Raw genomic sequence first — 15,663 nt, forward strand, 5'->3', positions numbered from 1 at the left:
CGGGTGTGGCTGCAAAGGAGAAACGAGGGAGCGCTGCTAGAGGTGCAAAATGGCGGCGCTTTGTTCTGCAGGAGGTGTTGCAGTATGGCCGGGTGTGGGCAGTCCGTTATGACACTGCAGGCAAAGCATAAAACAGGACTATGAGCTGTCAGACACTTTCACAAAGGGAACTGAAAACCAGAATCCATGCATTAGATAGGAAATGACGGCGTATATTGAGGAATAATGACAAGTGGCCACGTCAGAGTCTTGTGCAGAGCTGTAGCCCAGGCACCTATCAGCGGTTCCATGGTGTAATGGTTAGCACTCTGGACTCTGAATCCAGCGATCCGAGTTCAAATCTCGGTGGAACCTGAAATTTTCTTGAATATTTTTTTAATTTCCTGCCTAACGACAGAATTTTCTAGATACAATCTCCTTTCCACTTAAAGGGGAAATCTACTTATTACACTTCTGAATAGAATGAGAGTTGTATGTGACTACTACAATACACTCAAACTAATATGTCATTGCAATGACAGACTTCTGTACATGTTGTCAGAGACAATAGAGAATCATAGCATTGGTATGTGCAGAGCAATGGTGCAGAGACTCTGCATTCACCAGACACAACAGCCATTTTGGTCCAGGCTTTACACCAGCAATGGTTTGCAGAAAGCAGGTGGTTTTTGCCATACATGATAGCGTTTGCATCTGAAAGGGGTTAAGTCACAAATTTATCTGCTATGTATCAATCATCAGCTGTGACTATGATCCCACCCAATTCCTTTCAATGAGAGCCTCAGTAGTAGCCAAGATACAGCGTTCAGTTCATATCGATAGGACAGGGGGTGTCTGTGTACGCTGCTATGTTCTTAATTTGAGTGAAACAACCCCCATTACCCATTCACAGGATCCCCATCGATCACCAATTTATCCTCTATCGGATAAATCATTTTCGTGATGTAACTTCTTTAAAGGGAACTTATCAGCGTTATTTGGGGCACTAAACCACGCACAGGTCCTTTTGAATGGCCCTGTTACACTGAGTGGCCAAAAGTCATGGGAAGGTACCGAATGCGCCATTAATAGCGGGTTGCCCTCCGCATGCCCTGATAACTGCAGCAAGACAACGAGGCATGGACTCCACGAGGTGTTGAAAGAGTTCTGGAGGGATATTGATCCACACAGTCTGCACTGCAGCCCACACTTGGTCCTGTGTAGTTGGCGCTGGGTCCATGGAGCAGACACTAGTATCCACAGCATCCTATAAATACTCTATGGGGTTGAGGTCGGGCGTGCGGGCGGCAGGCCAATCAAGGGTTGTGAGGTTACTGGTGTGTTCATTAAGCCAGTACCATGCCACCAACGAGCGATGACATGTTGCATTGTCCTGTTGGTACACAGCATCCCCATCAGGGAACTCCAACACCAGACAGGGGTGCTGATGGTCTGCCATAAGTTGCACATATCAAGCACCAGTCATTGATCCCTGCACCCAGACAAAGGGGCCCAATTGCGGCCATGTGAACACGGCTCAGACCAGGAGGGAGCCACCTCCTGCCTGGACATGTCCCTTTTGGCATGCAGGATGCATGGCTTCATGGGGTATACGCCACACTCTCATCGGCTCTGTACAACTGGAACCGTGATTCATCAGACCATGCCACATGCCGCCACTGTTCCATGGTCCAATGACGATCACAGGCCTATGCCGGTCTTCGAGCTCTGTGTTGCGGCATCAGCAAAGGGACATGGGTCGGGCATCGACTGTTGAAGCCTATACAGTGCAGTTCTCGGTGTGCAGTTCTCGGTGTACAGTCGTGGTGGAACTGGGGTCCTGGTGCCCTACATTCAAATCGGTGGCGATTTGACCCACAGTAGACCGTCGACGGCCCCGTACATCTCTGCAGAGGAGTCGAAACGTCCATTCATTGAACACTCGTGGGCAACCGCTGCGCCGGTTTACGCGGCTGCCAACGTTACCTCTGCGATATTGCAGGGCCACCCGAGACACTGTTGACCTCGGAAAACCAAATTCCCAGGCAATTACCAATTATCATCCCACATTCAAAATCATGTAACTCACGATGTGCTGCCATGTTCACAAGACACCTGTGTGCATCAGACTGTTCAGATATCCTGGCGACACTAGTGCCATCGGCCGCATCGCGTCACAAGTCATATCCTACACAACTGGCACTGAGACACGCCTTCCCATGACTTTTGGCCACTCAGTGTATAATACCATCAGTGCCCACATTAAAAAATAAAAAAAATCTTTAGAGATACCTTCACCTGTACTCTCAACTCCAGCACAGTACTTCAGTGAAGTTGGAGTAGTACACGTTAGCTTCAGGGCGCATGCGCCAGACCTTGGACGCCTGTGTCATGAAGTTGGTGTGTGCGTCTCTGGCTTCATTTACCAGCTGCTCAAGCACTGGGGTGAGACCAATGAGTCTCCTGGTAAGTATAAAGGATTGTTTTTCAGTTTTTTTTATTTTAACGTGGGCTCAGATAGTGTTATCACAGGGCTATTTGGGACACTAAACCCCATGAGGTTCATAATGTCCTGTGAGTGGTTTAGTGACCCAAATCAACCTCATAGTTTCGGTTTAAGCTAAGTACTAATGCATCTCAATAAATGAGAATATCATCAAAAAGTTGTGGACTGTTGCTCAGTGGTCAAAGGTGTTTTTAGATGAAAGTAAATTTTGCATTTCATTTGGAAATCAAGGTCCCAGTGTCTGAAGGAAGTATATAAGACCCCCTTCAGCACACCCCAAATTAAACGTAGACCCCAAAACTAAATACAAAGCTATAAAAAATAATAAATTCTCATAGACCCCCTAAATTAATAGAGAACCCAGCCCAAGATGTATAGACAGTGGTCTCTGTCTCTGCTCCCCAGCCCCACTGCATATATAGTTATACTCAAGCAAGCACAGGAACTGGGAGAGGTGATTACAATGGAAACCCCTGAAATTTGTCTGGTCTTCCAGGAGTTTGGGAGAGCTCCCTTTTTATGGAAATCACTTGGACAATTCAAAAGAATTAGAAAGTATACAGTAGTACAGTGACTGACAATGTCTGTGAAGAGCGGCGGATTATGATGGCGCTATACAAATAAGCATAAAATAATTTAAAAAATAAATAAATATGCTTTAAATTTAAGTTATACAGCCATGTTGGGTTTTTTTTTTGCTTTTTTTTTTTTAAAGTACAGAAGAAGATCCCTGTAAAGAGGTTGCAATCTGTGGGTTACTTTCTATGAGCAGTGTAAGGCCATAATGCATGCAAAATTTAGCTGCCAAATTGTGATACAGACTACCATTGGTTTAACAAGAAGGTCCCAGGCGCCAATGTAAAATCTGTAGCAGCTACCCCAAACTATAATGTATTGTTTCTACTACTGGTGTTTTTATACTGTGCAAGACTGACCTCAGGTTTATGCATGCCTTTGGTTGCCTTTCAGTGGGCCTTTTTCCACTAAACTCATGCAACAGTAGTGTGTGTGCATCTAAAGGCCGTTTCAGCAAAAAGCTTTTATCAATATTGATGGAAGTGCTCATTGAAGATTCTCAGATGCGTCAGGTGGCGACGCCAACCCTGCTTGTGGACTCGCTAAGGCTTCTGGGCCTGGGTGCGACCACACACTCTGTACCCCCTCAATTTAGACCTGGTAGGTCACTCAGAATTACTAATGTGTTTATTTATCAGCTGTTTCATAGTTACAACTAATTCATTGCCTATTTAGATATGCCAGGAAAATACAAATATATGCTAGCCAGTAGCCACATGTAAATATCTCACTGAACCGCGATAATATAACACGCTAATCTCCTCCTTGGTTATGGACTGCTCTTTACCTCACTTAGAGTATGTTCACACAGAGTTTTTGGAGAAGATTTTGGCACAGAATCCACCTCAAAATCTGCCTCCAAAAACAGCTCCCATTGACTTCAATGGGAGCCGCTCGCTTCTTTTTTCTGCTAGCTAGTAGTGGAAAAAAGAAGCGAGCTGCCCTATCTTGCTGCAGATTCCGCAGCTGACAGCTGCGGTGCAAGGCTCCCTCCCGATTAGGCCTATTCTTTGGGCCTAATCTGTAGTGGAATGCCGCGACTGGTTGCTGGTGCACTGTACCTGCATCCCGTCATGGCTAGTCGTGCAGAAATGTTCACACGGAGAAATGCAAAATCCGCCGTGTGAACATACCCTTAATGGTACAGGGCTTGCAGTGAACCAATCAATATTCTGTGGGTCCAGCTAGGAAATTGTGGGTAGACAGACATTGATGGAGGAAATAAGGAATTACACTTTCATCCTCCATCTGTGTGATCAAGGTGTGCTGAGTCCTTCAGAGCAGGAGCCAGTGGATGTCCACCCTAATAAAGAGGGTCACAAGATTGAGACCCCATCTATGTTTTTGGTTAAACAACCTAAAAAGAAATATGAAATTAGAGATCTTGTCACCTGGAACTTTGGCTTTCTGACAAGGTATAACTATTCCTTATCTAGGGATTAACCTATGTAACCGCCTTGGCAACTATTTTAAATGGACCTGCACCTCTCTGATTCCTAAGCTAGTAAAAGACCTAATGACCTGGCACTATCCTTCTTTTTCATGGGTCCGTAGAATCAAGACTGTCAAAATGGTTATACTACCTAAAATCCTTTATTTCCTCCACACCTTGCCAATCCTAGTGGCATCTTACAGAGAAAAATCTTTCAATTTGTCTGCGCCTATAAGAGATCACAGATACAGAGAACCATTGTGTACTTTCATAAACGTATAAGAGGTCTTTCCGTTCCCAAACTTTGTGTTGTGTCGCAGTTCGATTATCTCAAATTTGCTCCATCTACAACACTACAGACTGTCCACAGTGGGTGGTGCCGGCCTCGCTCCAGGCTCTACTTTGGTTCCCACAGTTGTCTACTTTCACACTCTCCTATGCCAATAAGATCACTCGCTATATGCTACACTTTTGGAAAAACACGAGATTTCAGTACAACCTAAAATCGCCCCTTCTCCTGTTTTTTGTTTTTCCAATCCTGTTTCCCCCTTGCCTCTCCCCAAAGGATTTAACTTTGTAGAGACATGCCAGGTTTAGGCTCCATAGGTAGGTGGAAAAAAAAAACACATTCACTGCAAAATGGTGCCTAAAGTCACCAATTTTTGGTGGTTTCTGTGGCAGAATCTCCAACAGAGACTCCATTGCAGATGTGAAATTAGCAATCATAAGGATCAAAGTAACTTTGACGAGGAGAAATTGCGATGGCTAGATCTTCGTGTCATCTTCATATCACTTTGAGGTGTTCCCGATATGTATTATTATTATTATTATTTATTTATATAGCACCATTAATTCCATGGTGCTTTACATTTGAGGGGTTACATACAGTACACAGAATATACAGGTAGATATAATACTAACAATGACTGACTGGCACAGTGGGGTAGAGGGCCCTGCCCTCGAGGGCTTACAATCTATGAGCAGTGGTTAATATATCGTAAAAGTGATCCAAAGAAGAACAGCAGTGAGCTAGCACCATGGTCACGGAAACCCAAGACTCAATGGTGTGTGTTAGGAGTGAAGGCTAACCCACTTGGTCCAATCCCACAGTAGAGCTACTGCAGCGTCAGTTGTCAGAACACATGAAGCCGGATAGACCTCAACACTGCAAGCACCTACAATAGGCCCCCGCTTCACTGGATGCACCATGCGTTTCAATTCCACAGTTAGATATTGGTCCTGGTTAGTGTGATTATTTTTTGAGAGTTGAAAGAGAAAACCTTCTTCCCGTTCATGTCATTTTTTTTAATCTGTTGTCAAAATAAGTTCATTAAAAAATTCCAAAACAACTACGTAACTATGAAATATTAATTCTGCTAAAATGTGGAGGGTGGCCAGTAGTTCTGGAAGGATAAGATACGAAGGGAAACAGGATATCAGTCAGCAGGACAGAGTAAAACATGAGGGAATGTTCTAGCTAAGTCAGCATTTTGTCAAGGCTAAACTTACTATTCTCAGGATAGATCATGAGATGACTCAGATTTTTTTCTGACATGAGGTCCAGTATGTACTGGCAACTGAACTGCTGATGTAAATGCAAGGAACTGCATGTGCATAGCGCCATAGACAACGTATTACCGTATATACTCGAGTATAAGCAGACCCGAATATAAGCCGAGGCCCCTAATTTTACCTCAAAAAACTGGGAAAATTTATTGACTCGAGTGTAAGCCGAGGGGGGGGGGGAATGCAGCAGCTACTGGAAAATTTCTAAAACTAAAATGGTCGGAGTTTTTGGGTGCAGTAGAAAGAGGTGCTGGGGAAGGGGAGGTGGTGTTGTGGTTGTCTGTCTGCCCCTTCCCTGAGCTTGAGGACTGTTTTTTTTTTCCCCCACTTGGAATTCAGTCTGGCTGAATATAGGGTATCTGCAGTGCTCCTATTAACCCCTTCCCGACAGAACAGGAGCACTGCAGATACTCTATATTCAGTAGACCGGGCACTGTCAGACACAGGGATACCTAATGTGTTTGTGTTTAACAGTAATTTTCTACTTTTATATGTATTCTAGGGAAAGGAGGGATTTACAACTTTTATTTACTTTATTTTTTTATTATATTTTTATAAAGCCTCTTTTTTTTCACTATTTTATGGGAGATTCTATACATTACTATTGCGGCTGGTCATAGACCCCACCCCAAAATTTTTTTATTTTTTTTTTGCTTGACTTGAGTATAAGCCGAGGGGGGCTTTTTCAGCACAAAAACTGTGCTGAAAAATTTGGCTTATACTAAAGTATATACGGTATATCAATTTCCAAATAAGATACATGTTTTTGTTTGGGTTGTTGTTCTTTTGGAGTCATACCGGCTGTGATATTTCCTCATAAAATAGTAGGATGCTCTTTTGTTAAATAGTCAAATTTTTTTGAAAATGATGATAATAATACCATTGTCAGCTAATTGCAATATCTTATATCATGACTGTCCAAGAGGCATCACGTAGGACTGTCCTGCTCGATCTGGGGTGGATCAGGGGGCCCCCGCAATCATAGGGCCCAGTGTGGCTGCACTGTTGGATCTATGGCCCTAATACACCTTGGCTTTAGTGTGCATGTGCCAGACCTGGGGTATATGCACAGCAAACCTGAGATAAAATTTTCCAGCTTCAGAGAAGAACTGCAAGCTGTCGGAGCCCTGGAGATGAGTGCGTATAGAGGTTTGTTTAATAAATGCAGCTATGGACAGAGTTTAGGGAGTCCCTGTTGGGTTTAGGTCCTAAACGGAAGTAACTGGGTACCGATTTTATTTGTACCTATTGTTACTGTAATACCTCTACCTTGGAGTGTTTGTATTTGTATATTGTATTATCTATGCTGCTGTAACACACTGAATTTCCCCATGGTAGGGCTATTAAAGGACTATCTTATCCTGTTTAATTACATAAAAAAACTAGCAAGACGGAAAGCTAAAATGTCAGGATGTTTTTCATAATGTAGCAAAACCATCTGGGTTAGGACTCGTTCACATCTGCGCCCCGGCCTCCATTATGCAGGTTTCTGTTTCCTGCCCGAAACTGGGTAGGAGACGGAAACCGGCAGGCATTTTTCAAACCCATTCAAATGAATGGGTTTGGAAAGTGTCTGGCCGTGAGCGCCAGTGAGCGTTTTGTGCTGGACATGCAGGACTTTGTGTCTGGTTAAAACAAAAAAATGATTTCACCGCGGAGAGCACAAAACGCTCTGGACACTGTCTGTCAAGTTTCCGTCTTCTGTCTGCAGAAGACGGAAACCTGAAAACAGAGATCGGGCGCTGGTGTGAACCCGTCCTTAGGTGTTTTTAGATATTTTGGGTTCTAGACAACATGGATAACTTCACGTCCTGTAAAAAGTCTTAGGTATGACAAGATGGAAGAGGATCATGAGTGTAAATGTGACTGAAAGAGGTTCACCATATGTTTAGGTTTGGGGGTGGTAACAATGCCTTATGGGTGTGAAAGTATAACTGATTGACTTTTAAGGAGAATGTTAACCGGGTCTGGCCACCTGATTTTTTTTGGCCTGGTCAAGATAAGGAGCAATGTGGAGACACGTGGTCTGAAGATTGATTTTTTTTTGGATGGGTTGACAAAGTTACTTTTTCATAGTCTTGAGTAGGAAAGGATGAGGGTGCAGCGGGGGGAGGGCGGTTGGGTATAGTTATCGAAAGTAGTGCAAATGGGAAGTTGGTCATCTTTTTTCGGAATTAAACCTTGGCATGATATCTATAATAAAAAGCAATTTTCCTCTCTGGTCCTTCTATGCGATGTAATCAATAATAAACATTCACGCCAAAAGTCTCGCAAAACCGTTTCCACCTAATGGGATTCTGTGTCATTGGTTGCTTCTTCTTAGTAGAGGATTGTTAATGTTTCTCTTGTCTCATATAATGATTATCTTCAGTACGTTTCCTTCTGGACACTACAAGTCAGGTCAGGTAGTGAGTTTAGCATTTATTACAGCTTTCACTCCATCAGCAGATTATTCCATAGAAACAAATACATTTCTGTGCTTATCTGAGTAAGGGCCAAGCAGATTATAAGGCTAAGGCGTTGCGGAAAAAAACGCAGCAAAAATACATTGCGTTTTTTTTTAAATATAGATTGAGAGCCCCATGTAGGGATCACAATGCACTTTTTTTTTTTCTAGCAGTATGTCTTTGTAGAATGGGAGGAAATCCACACAAACACGGGGAGAACATACAAACGCCTTGCAGATGTTGTTCCTGGCAGGATTCAAACCCAGGACTCTAGCACTGCAGCTACCATGTTGCCCCGTGCGTTTTTTTCTGTAACCTTTTTGTTGCATATTTCTCAGCAGTTTTTCTTCCCTTATTAAATCTATAGGTAAAACGCTTGCATTTACACAGATAAAATTGGCAAGCTGTATTTAAAAAAAACAACAACAAAATAAACAAACAAAAACATGCATTTTTGAAAATACAGCTTTTTTTTCTGCAGTGTATGGATGAGATTAACCACAAACTAATTCTCTTTGCTGGTATTGTTTCTGCAACCTGTGGTCTTGGTTTAAGATCCGTTCACAACTGATGTGTGTGCTGGTATCCTTTTTTTCTGGGAATTAATAGGGCCCCATCTTCTATATAACCACCGAGATTTTATATAGTGTTGGAACTCAACTCTGCAGTTATGAGACTGAGCTGTAATATTACACGACCTGTGGGCAGCTATGGCATGATTTTCTAACACCTTTAACTCAATGGAACCCCATAAAATGCATACTTGTCCACTTGTTTGATTTTCAATTTTCTATACGTTGTATATGGGATTGGATCTCAGTAGTGCCATTGAGCAGATGCCCAATTTGGATTGTAGAATGGAACCCCTATTCTCATGATTAGTGGGGAACCCAGCAATTGGATCCCCACCACTCAGCATATTAAATCCTTTCATATAGGGGGTAATATTAAAATTTGGTCCAACCACCTTACTACTGCCATATGCACAATTTTATCCACAATGCCAACAGACTGTCTCCCAAAAACAGCGCCAACATGTGTACAAACAGTGCAAATAGGCTTCCTCTGAAGAAGCCTCCAGTAAGGGGTGATATGCATTATTATGTTTTTTTTTTTATGCCAGTTGCCTTTGTGGTACACTTGAACGCTTTTCAGGAATTATTATCCTATATGTAAGACTACTAGTCTATCCGAGTGAGTAGCTAGATTCTGTACGCTCTTATGCCACTATTATATATTTTTGTATAGGGTTGCTTTGCTGATATTATGATATGGTACAAAAGTCAGGGCTCGTTCACATCTGCGCCCAGTCTCCGTTCTGCAGGTTTCCGTTTCCTGCACAAAACAGAGGCAGGAGACAGAAACCTGCAGGAGTCTTTCAAACGGTTTCGCGGCGGAGAGCATAAAACGCTCACCGCCGCTCACGGCCGGACCCGGTCTGTGGTTTCCGTCTTCTTGCATGCAGAAGACGGAAACCACAGAACGGAGACCCGAACGCAAATGTGAACCTAGCATTAGTTGTATCACTAGACCAAAGAAAGGAAAGAGTCATGCTGTAATATACTGTATATCCTATTCCCTGGGTTGGAAAGGAAGTTGTGTTAGAGCAGATAAGTGAAGTCAGGGTATGGAATATTTATCTCCTGTAGTTAGTGGAGTAATGTATAAGACACATGCTGCATGCCTGGTTGCCTTTGATTGGCAGATGAGATGTTTTCCTGTAAGGGTGTCTGTGCACTGTACCCTGGCATCACGTGGCATTCGCTAATAGCCAGGTTGCACCTCTACTTCATGCTTGAAAGAATAGTAAGTACATGGACTGAGAGAATAGTAATTACATGGATGGCATATAGAGAACAAATGCAGCCTGACAATTCGCAGTAATCTATGTGCTGCACCTATGTGTTTTTCAAGCAGCAAATATAGGTACAGACCTTCCAATTTAGCATATGCTGCAGGTGGTCATGTCGTATTATGTATAGGCATCCATAGCAAAATAGTCTTAACCAGTGTTGTAACTAGGAATGGCTTGGTCCCAAGGCGAACATTTGAATTGCCCACCCCGACTGATCCCCCGCGCAAACCACATTCCTGCTCACACTATTATGCTCCATAGTGGCCCTAAACACACTATTATGCACCATAGTGGCTCATACACACATTATTATGCCCCATAGTGGTCCCAGCACACACTATTATGCCCCATAGTGGCCCCTGCAAACAGTATTATGCCCCATAGTAGCCCCTGCACACACTATTATTCCCCATTGTGTTCCATCTGTGAAAAATTATTATACTCTAGAGTCTTTTCAGAACCCAGAGTATAATGATCAGAGACCCAGGGGAGGATACAAACATAAAAATCACTGTTACTTACCCCCTCACTGGCTCTGGCGCACTCCCTGCTGATTTTGGCCATCTTCAATGTTGGTACAAATGTCACGTGAGCTAAGCCTGCGTCGCAACGCATAATAAGATAAGATAATCCTTTAATAGTCCCACCATGGGGAAATTCATTGTATTACAGAATCATGGATAATACAGTAATATATTACAAGAAAGAACACATAAATGCTCATAGCAGATAGAAAATGATACTAGGCATCATAGCAACTAAGAAGAAAAGAAAGACTCAGGAACATTTAGTTCTCTGTGATCTCCGCTTAGCCTGATATTGATTGTACAGCCTGACCACTGTTGGGAGGAAGGACCTCGGACGCAGGCCTGGCCCATGTGATGTCATCTAATAGGTCCTAAGCCTGCCAGAGCACAGGAGGGATAAGTAATAGTGTTTTTTTTATGTTCCTTCACATCCCCTGGGTGATCGTTATACTCTGGGATCTGAAAAGACCCCAGAGTATAATGATAGCAGTGTTTGTGGGTTACGCCACTGGTGGTAGTTATGCTACTGGTCTTACCAGTGATAGAGTGATGGGCATAGGTGGTGCACCCCATGGTTTACATCCGTCCCATTGACTATAATGTAAACAACATGATGGACGCGTTCTTCTGTTATGTTTGTTTACTTTTGTAATGATATGAAGGACTTTTTTCTTGCATTAGAAAAATACAAAACAAGATGAAAGAAGGTTTCCATCATATTTATTAACATAAGCGGGAATGCAGAGGGACACTAGACAGAGAAGACTCCATCTGCATCTGTCATTTAATGTCCGCTGCTTTCGTTCAGTGACAGATGAGAACAACAAACTTTAATAATAGTAGTGTGAACCTACCATATCTTGGCTGGAGACATAACAACCTATAGATTTGGCCATCCAGAGGTTTTCTGCTTCTACCCTTTATGTATCATACTCTAAAGCTAGTCTTATCTTTAGTTGACATTAGATAAATGTCCAGTAGATCTAAGAATCCATAGCTACCGGGCACTTCTGACTCGACTCCTTATGTGTCATCAAGAGAAAAAAATGATTGGGCATGTTGGATTTCATCATGGCGGATCATTCATGCCCTGGGATTAAGTATTACTAGAGGTGTTTAGCAGTCTCTTATTTCTCTCTGCTGATCTTGAGGGTGTATATTTATATCCACAATTGTATCTGACAGGTATATGATACATGTGTCCATCCTAACACATTGGAGCCCAAAGTTTCCCATATACAGTATACTACAATTTGGTTGGCAATGGACATGCTGTAATATAAAAACACAACACACTAAAAACAGCATTAAAAGAAACTAACTACAGGGTGTGAATAGAAATTTTCAGAAGCTTACATTCAGTTATTTTTATGAGCATTCTTCATTAATATTGTTTTTCTTGTGTATTTTTCCATATTGCCATTCTATGATTGTGGTTTCCATAGAAGAAGTTCTAGGAACATTTCACTCTGTGGTTGCTGTGTGGTTTTCAGTATGAACCTACCCTAAAAGTTTTACATATTCTTTGCTGCAGATGAAATTCTACAAAAACATCACAGATAGGGAATGCTTGGATAGAAAGTCACTCTCCCCACACCCCATAGCTGATATAACAGGAAAGGTCTTTGCAAGGAACTTGCCTCAATGATATCCATTTGCACAAAAGGGAAAGACCCCTCTCCTCTGACCATTATCAGAGATAAGCAGACAGACCAAAACAGACTCTACTACAAAGACATAAAGTGAACTTACGTGTCATCTTCTTTTACTTGTAACGAAAGACTAATACCGTGCTAGTATTGCGGTTGCGGAAATGCTGCTTTTTTGTTGCAGATTTTGCTGCGTTTTCTTAAGCCAAAGCCAGGATCTGGTTGAGCAGAAGGGAGAAGTATAAGAGCTTCCTGTATATTTCCTATTCCTTCTGTAGCCAGTACTAGACTTGGTAGTAAGTACTAAGATAGGCTTTTCAATTTCTGAGTATCCACCAATCAATGGAAGATGTAGAGAATATTAGATCTGGCATGCACATGTCCACATTTTCCACTTCTATGGGACTAGTGAATTTGGTCAAAGGAACAATAGCATAGCATTAAGGCCTCATGAGTATGATCGTATTCTGCCACAAAAACACAGTCCATGTGTGGACCACATTTTCCACGCTCCCGGGTACATAGAAACTGCTGCATCATAGCGAGATATGATACTGTGAGCTCCCATCCAGTAGCAGCTCACTGCATCATATCTCACTATGCTGAAGTCAGTTCCACGCACAGGGCTGTAGTCAGTCTGGGAAATTTGTCCTGCACATGGACTGTTTTTCCGAGACGGAATATGGTTGTGTGCATGAGGACTAAAGGAGCAGTCAGGGACTTAGGTAAATATGATGTAAAGTCAGACAAGTGTTGGATAAATTCTTAGAAACAAAGTTGTAGATGGAAGAAGGCAGACATGATTGAATAAAATCAGGAAGTCTTTTTATGAAACCCTTGGAGTAGTTGAGGTAGTATGGCATGAGAAGGTAGACATCTGGTCACATAGTAACATAGAAGAAGAGACTGAATGAAGCTAAAGGTCCATCAAGTCCAACCTATAGCCCTAAAGTGTTGGTCCAGAGGAAAGCAAAAAACCCCATGAGGTTGATGCCAATTGCCCTGTGTTAGAGGAAAACAATCCTTTCTGATTCCAAATATCCCAGTATAAATACCTGGACCAATTTGTCGATACCAAAAATCTAAAATCTTCAACCTGTAATATTCCGCCTTTAAAGAAAGGTATCCAGGTCTTTTTTTAAACTTGCACAATGAATCCACCATCATCACTTTGTGGGGCAGAGCACTCCATAGCCTCGGTGCTCTTACACTAAAGAAACCCCATCTAAGACAGGTCTTTGTACTGTCCCTAGTTGTATGTTGTGATTGTGATATCTCTGGACTCCAATCTAGCCATTCCTCTAATAATCTTGGTTACTCTCCTCTGCGCTCTCTACAGGTCAGTTATGTCCATCTTCTATACTGGGACCCTTATTTGCACACAATAATCTAAGTGTGGCCATACTATTGATATGTATAGAGGCATAACCACGTTCTTGTCATGAAACTCTACACCTATTTTGATGTATACCATAATTTTATATGCCTTGGCAGCAGCTGCCTGGCACTGGTCACTAAAGGCCAGCTTTCTGTCCACCAAAATCCCCAAGTCTTTTTCATTGGCAGTCTTACCCAGTAATTCACTATTATTCACATACTCATACATTTTGTGTCTTTATTTCTGACCATACCTACATATGTTTACATTAAACTTCATTTGCCAAGTCTCTGCCCTCTTCCAGCTTCCAATACACCCCTGTAATATTCTACTATCCTCCTCAGCTTTGATAGCTTTACAGGGTTTACATATATATATATATTGTTAATAAAATAACAGGATTTGCTTCTGCAAAATGTCAGAGCAAACAAAAACGTGTGCTCACCCTATATATATGCTATAAACATCGTATTTTATTGAATAATATTAAAAACTGATATCCAAATTCACTAAACTACAGCTAGCCCTGGGAATGGGTAAGAGCTGCCACTCTTATCTAAATACAATGTTAAGGCAGTGATCAGTACGTATACGGCGATCTATAAAGCTTTCCCTAAGAATCAGCTATTGGTAGTAACTGTGTCCCTTTATTCTCAGTACATTGTAATTGACCAGGATGCTAGTCCACAGCACAGCTAAGGTATAGAAGGGGCTACCGCACTATCTGAATGTAAAACCAGCGAGTAACATATATACTCCCAATTCTAGAGCTTTCCCAGAGTATCAGCTATTAAACAGCATGTAGATAGTGTGGTAGCGCCTTCCCCTACACTAGGCTAGCTGTGCTTTAACAGCTTTGATATCAGTTTTTAATTGAGCAGGGTGTTTACAAGCTTATTAATGGGATTTAATGTTATTCATTAAATATGATATTTTTAGTGTCTATTCAGGGTGGGCACGCCTTTTTACTTTGCTCTTTACACAGCTTAGTGTCATCTGCAAATATGGAAACTCTGCTCTGTAAACCCTAACAGGCCATTATTAGCCCATCCATACAGTATTACGTTCCATCAGGGTCAGACTGGCCCATCAGGGTCGGACTGGACCACCAGGGAACCGGTGATTCCCCCGGTGGGCCCCGAGTCCAGACTATTAGTACTCATTTTGCAAAGGCAGATGCATTGGTCAGGGGCCAGTACCCTTACCATCCCAATCGGGCCACTGACCAAAGCATCTGCATACCTCCTGCCGTCCCACATGCCAGTCGCCTATATCACTCACTAATGGGGAAGAACAGAAAGCAGTGAGATATTTTGTGGGACTGCAGGTTGAAAGGGGAGTCAGAAGATCGGACTACATGTTGGAGGAGGCAGAGGGGGGAGTGGTGCATTTAAATGGGACTGCATGTTGGAGGAGGGTGGGGAGTGATGTATTTACATGGAACTGCATGTTGGAGGAGGCTGAGGAGGAGTGATGTATTTACATGGGACTGCATGTTGAAGGAGGCTGAGGGGGGGTTATGCATTTACATTGGACTTCATATTGGAGGAGGCTGGGGGAGTGATGTATTTACATGGGACTGCTGTTGAGGGGCTGAAAAGAGAGTGATGGTTTACATGGGACTTTATCCTGGAGTGTCTGGGGGATTGTATTGATATTTAGGGTGGGATAGGAGTCCCTGGGTTGCCGTTGGCATCGAGGGAGACAGGATCTTTTGGGTTCTGCTGGCATTTGAAGGACTGCAGGGG

At 42.6% G+C, this 15,663-nt stretch overlaps 1 protein-coding gene and 1 non-coding gene across 2 annotated transcripts in view; both read left to right on the top strand.

The window, feature by feature from the left end:
- LOC142202847 (mitochondrial import receptor subunit TOM20 homolog) overlaps nt 1-15,663 on the top strand; it is a 331,267-nt gene that overhangs the window by 297,040 nt on the left and 18,564 nt on the right. The gene's annotated exons all lie outside the window — the stretch shown is intronic.
- Nucleotides 283-354, top strand: TRNAQ-CUG (transfer RNA glutamine (anticodon CUG)). The gene has a single exon. It is a non-coding gene; the product is annotated as a tRNA-Gln (tRNA).

This window comes from Leptodactylus fuscus, chromosome 5 (assembly GCF_031893055.1).
Source record: "Leptodactylus fuscus isolate aLepFus1 chromosome 5, aLepFus1.hap2, whole genome shotgun sequence".
In the NCBI taxonomy this organism is placed as follows: domain Eukaryota; kingdom Metazoa; phylum Chordata; class Amphibia; order Anura; family Leptodactylidae; genus Leptodactylus; species Leptodactylus fuscus.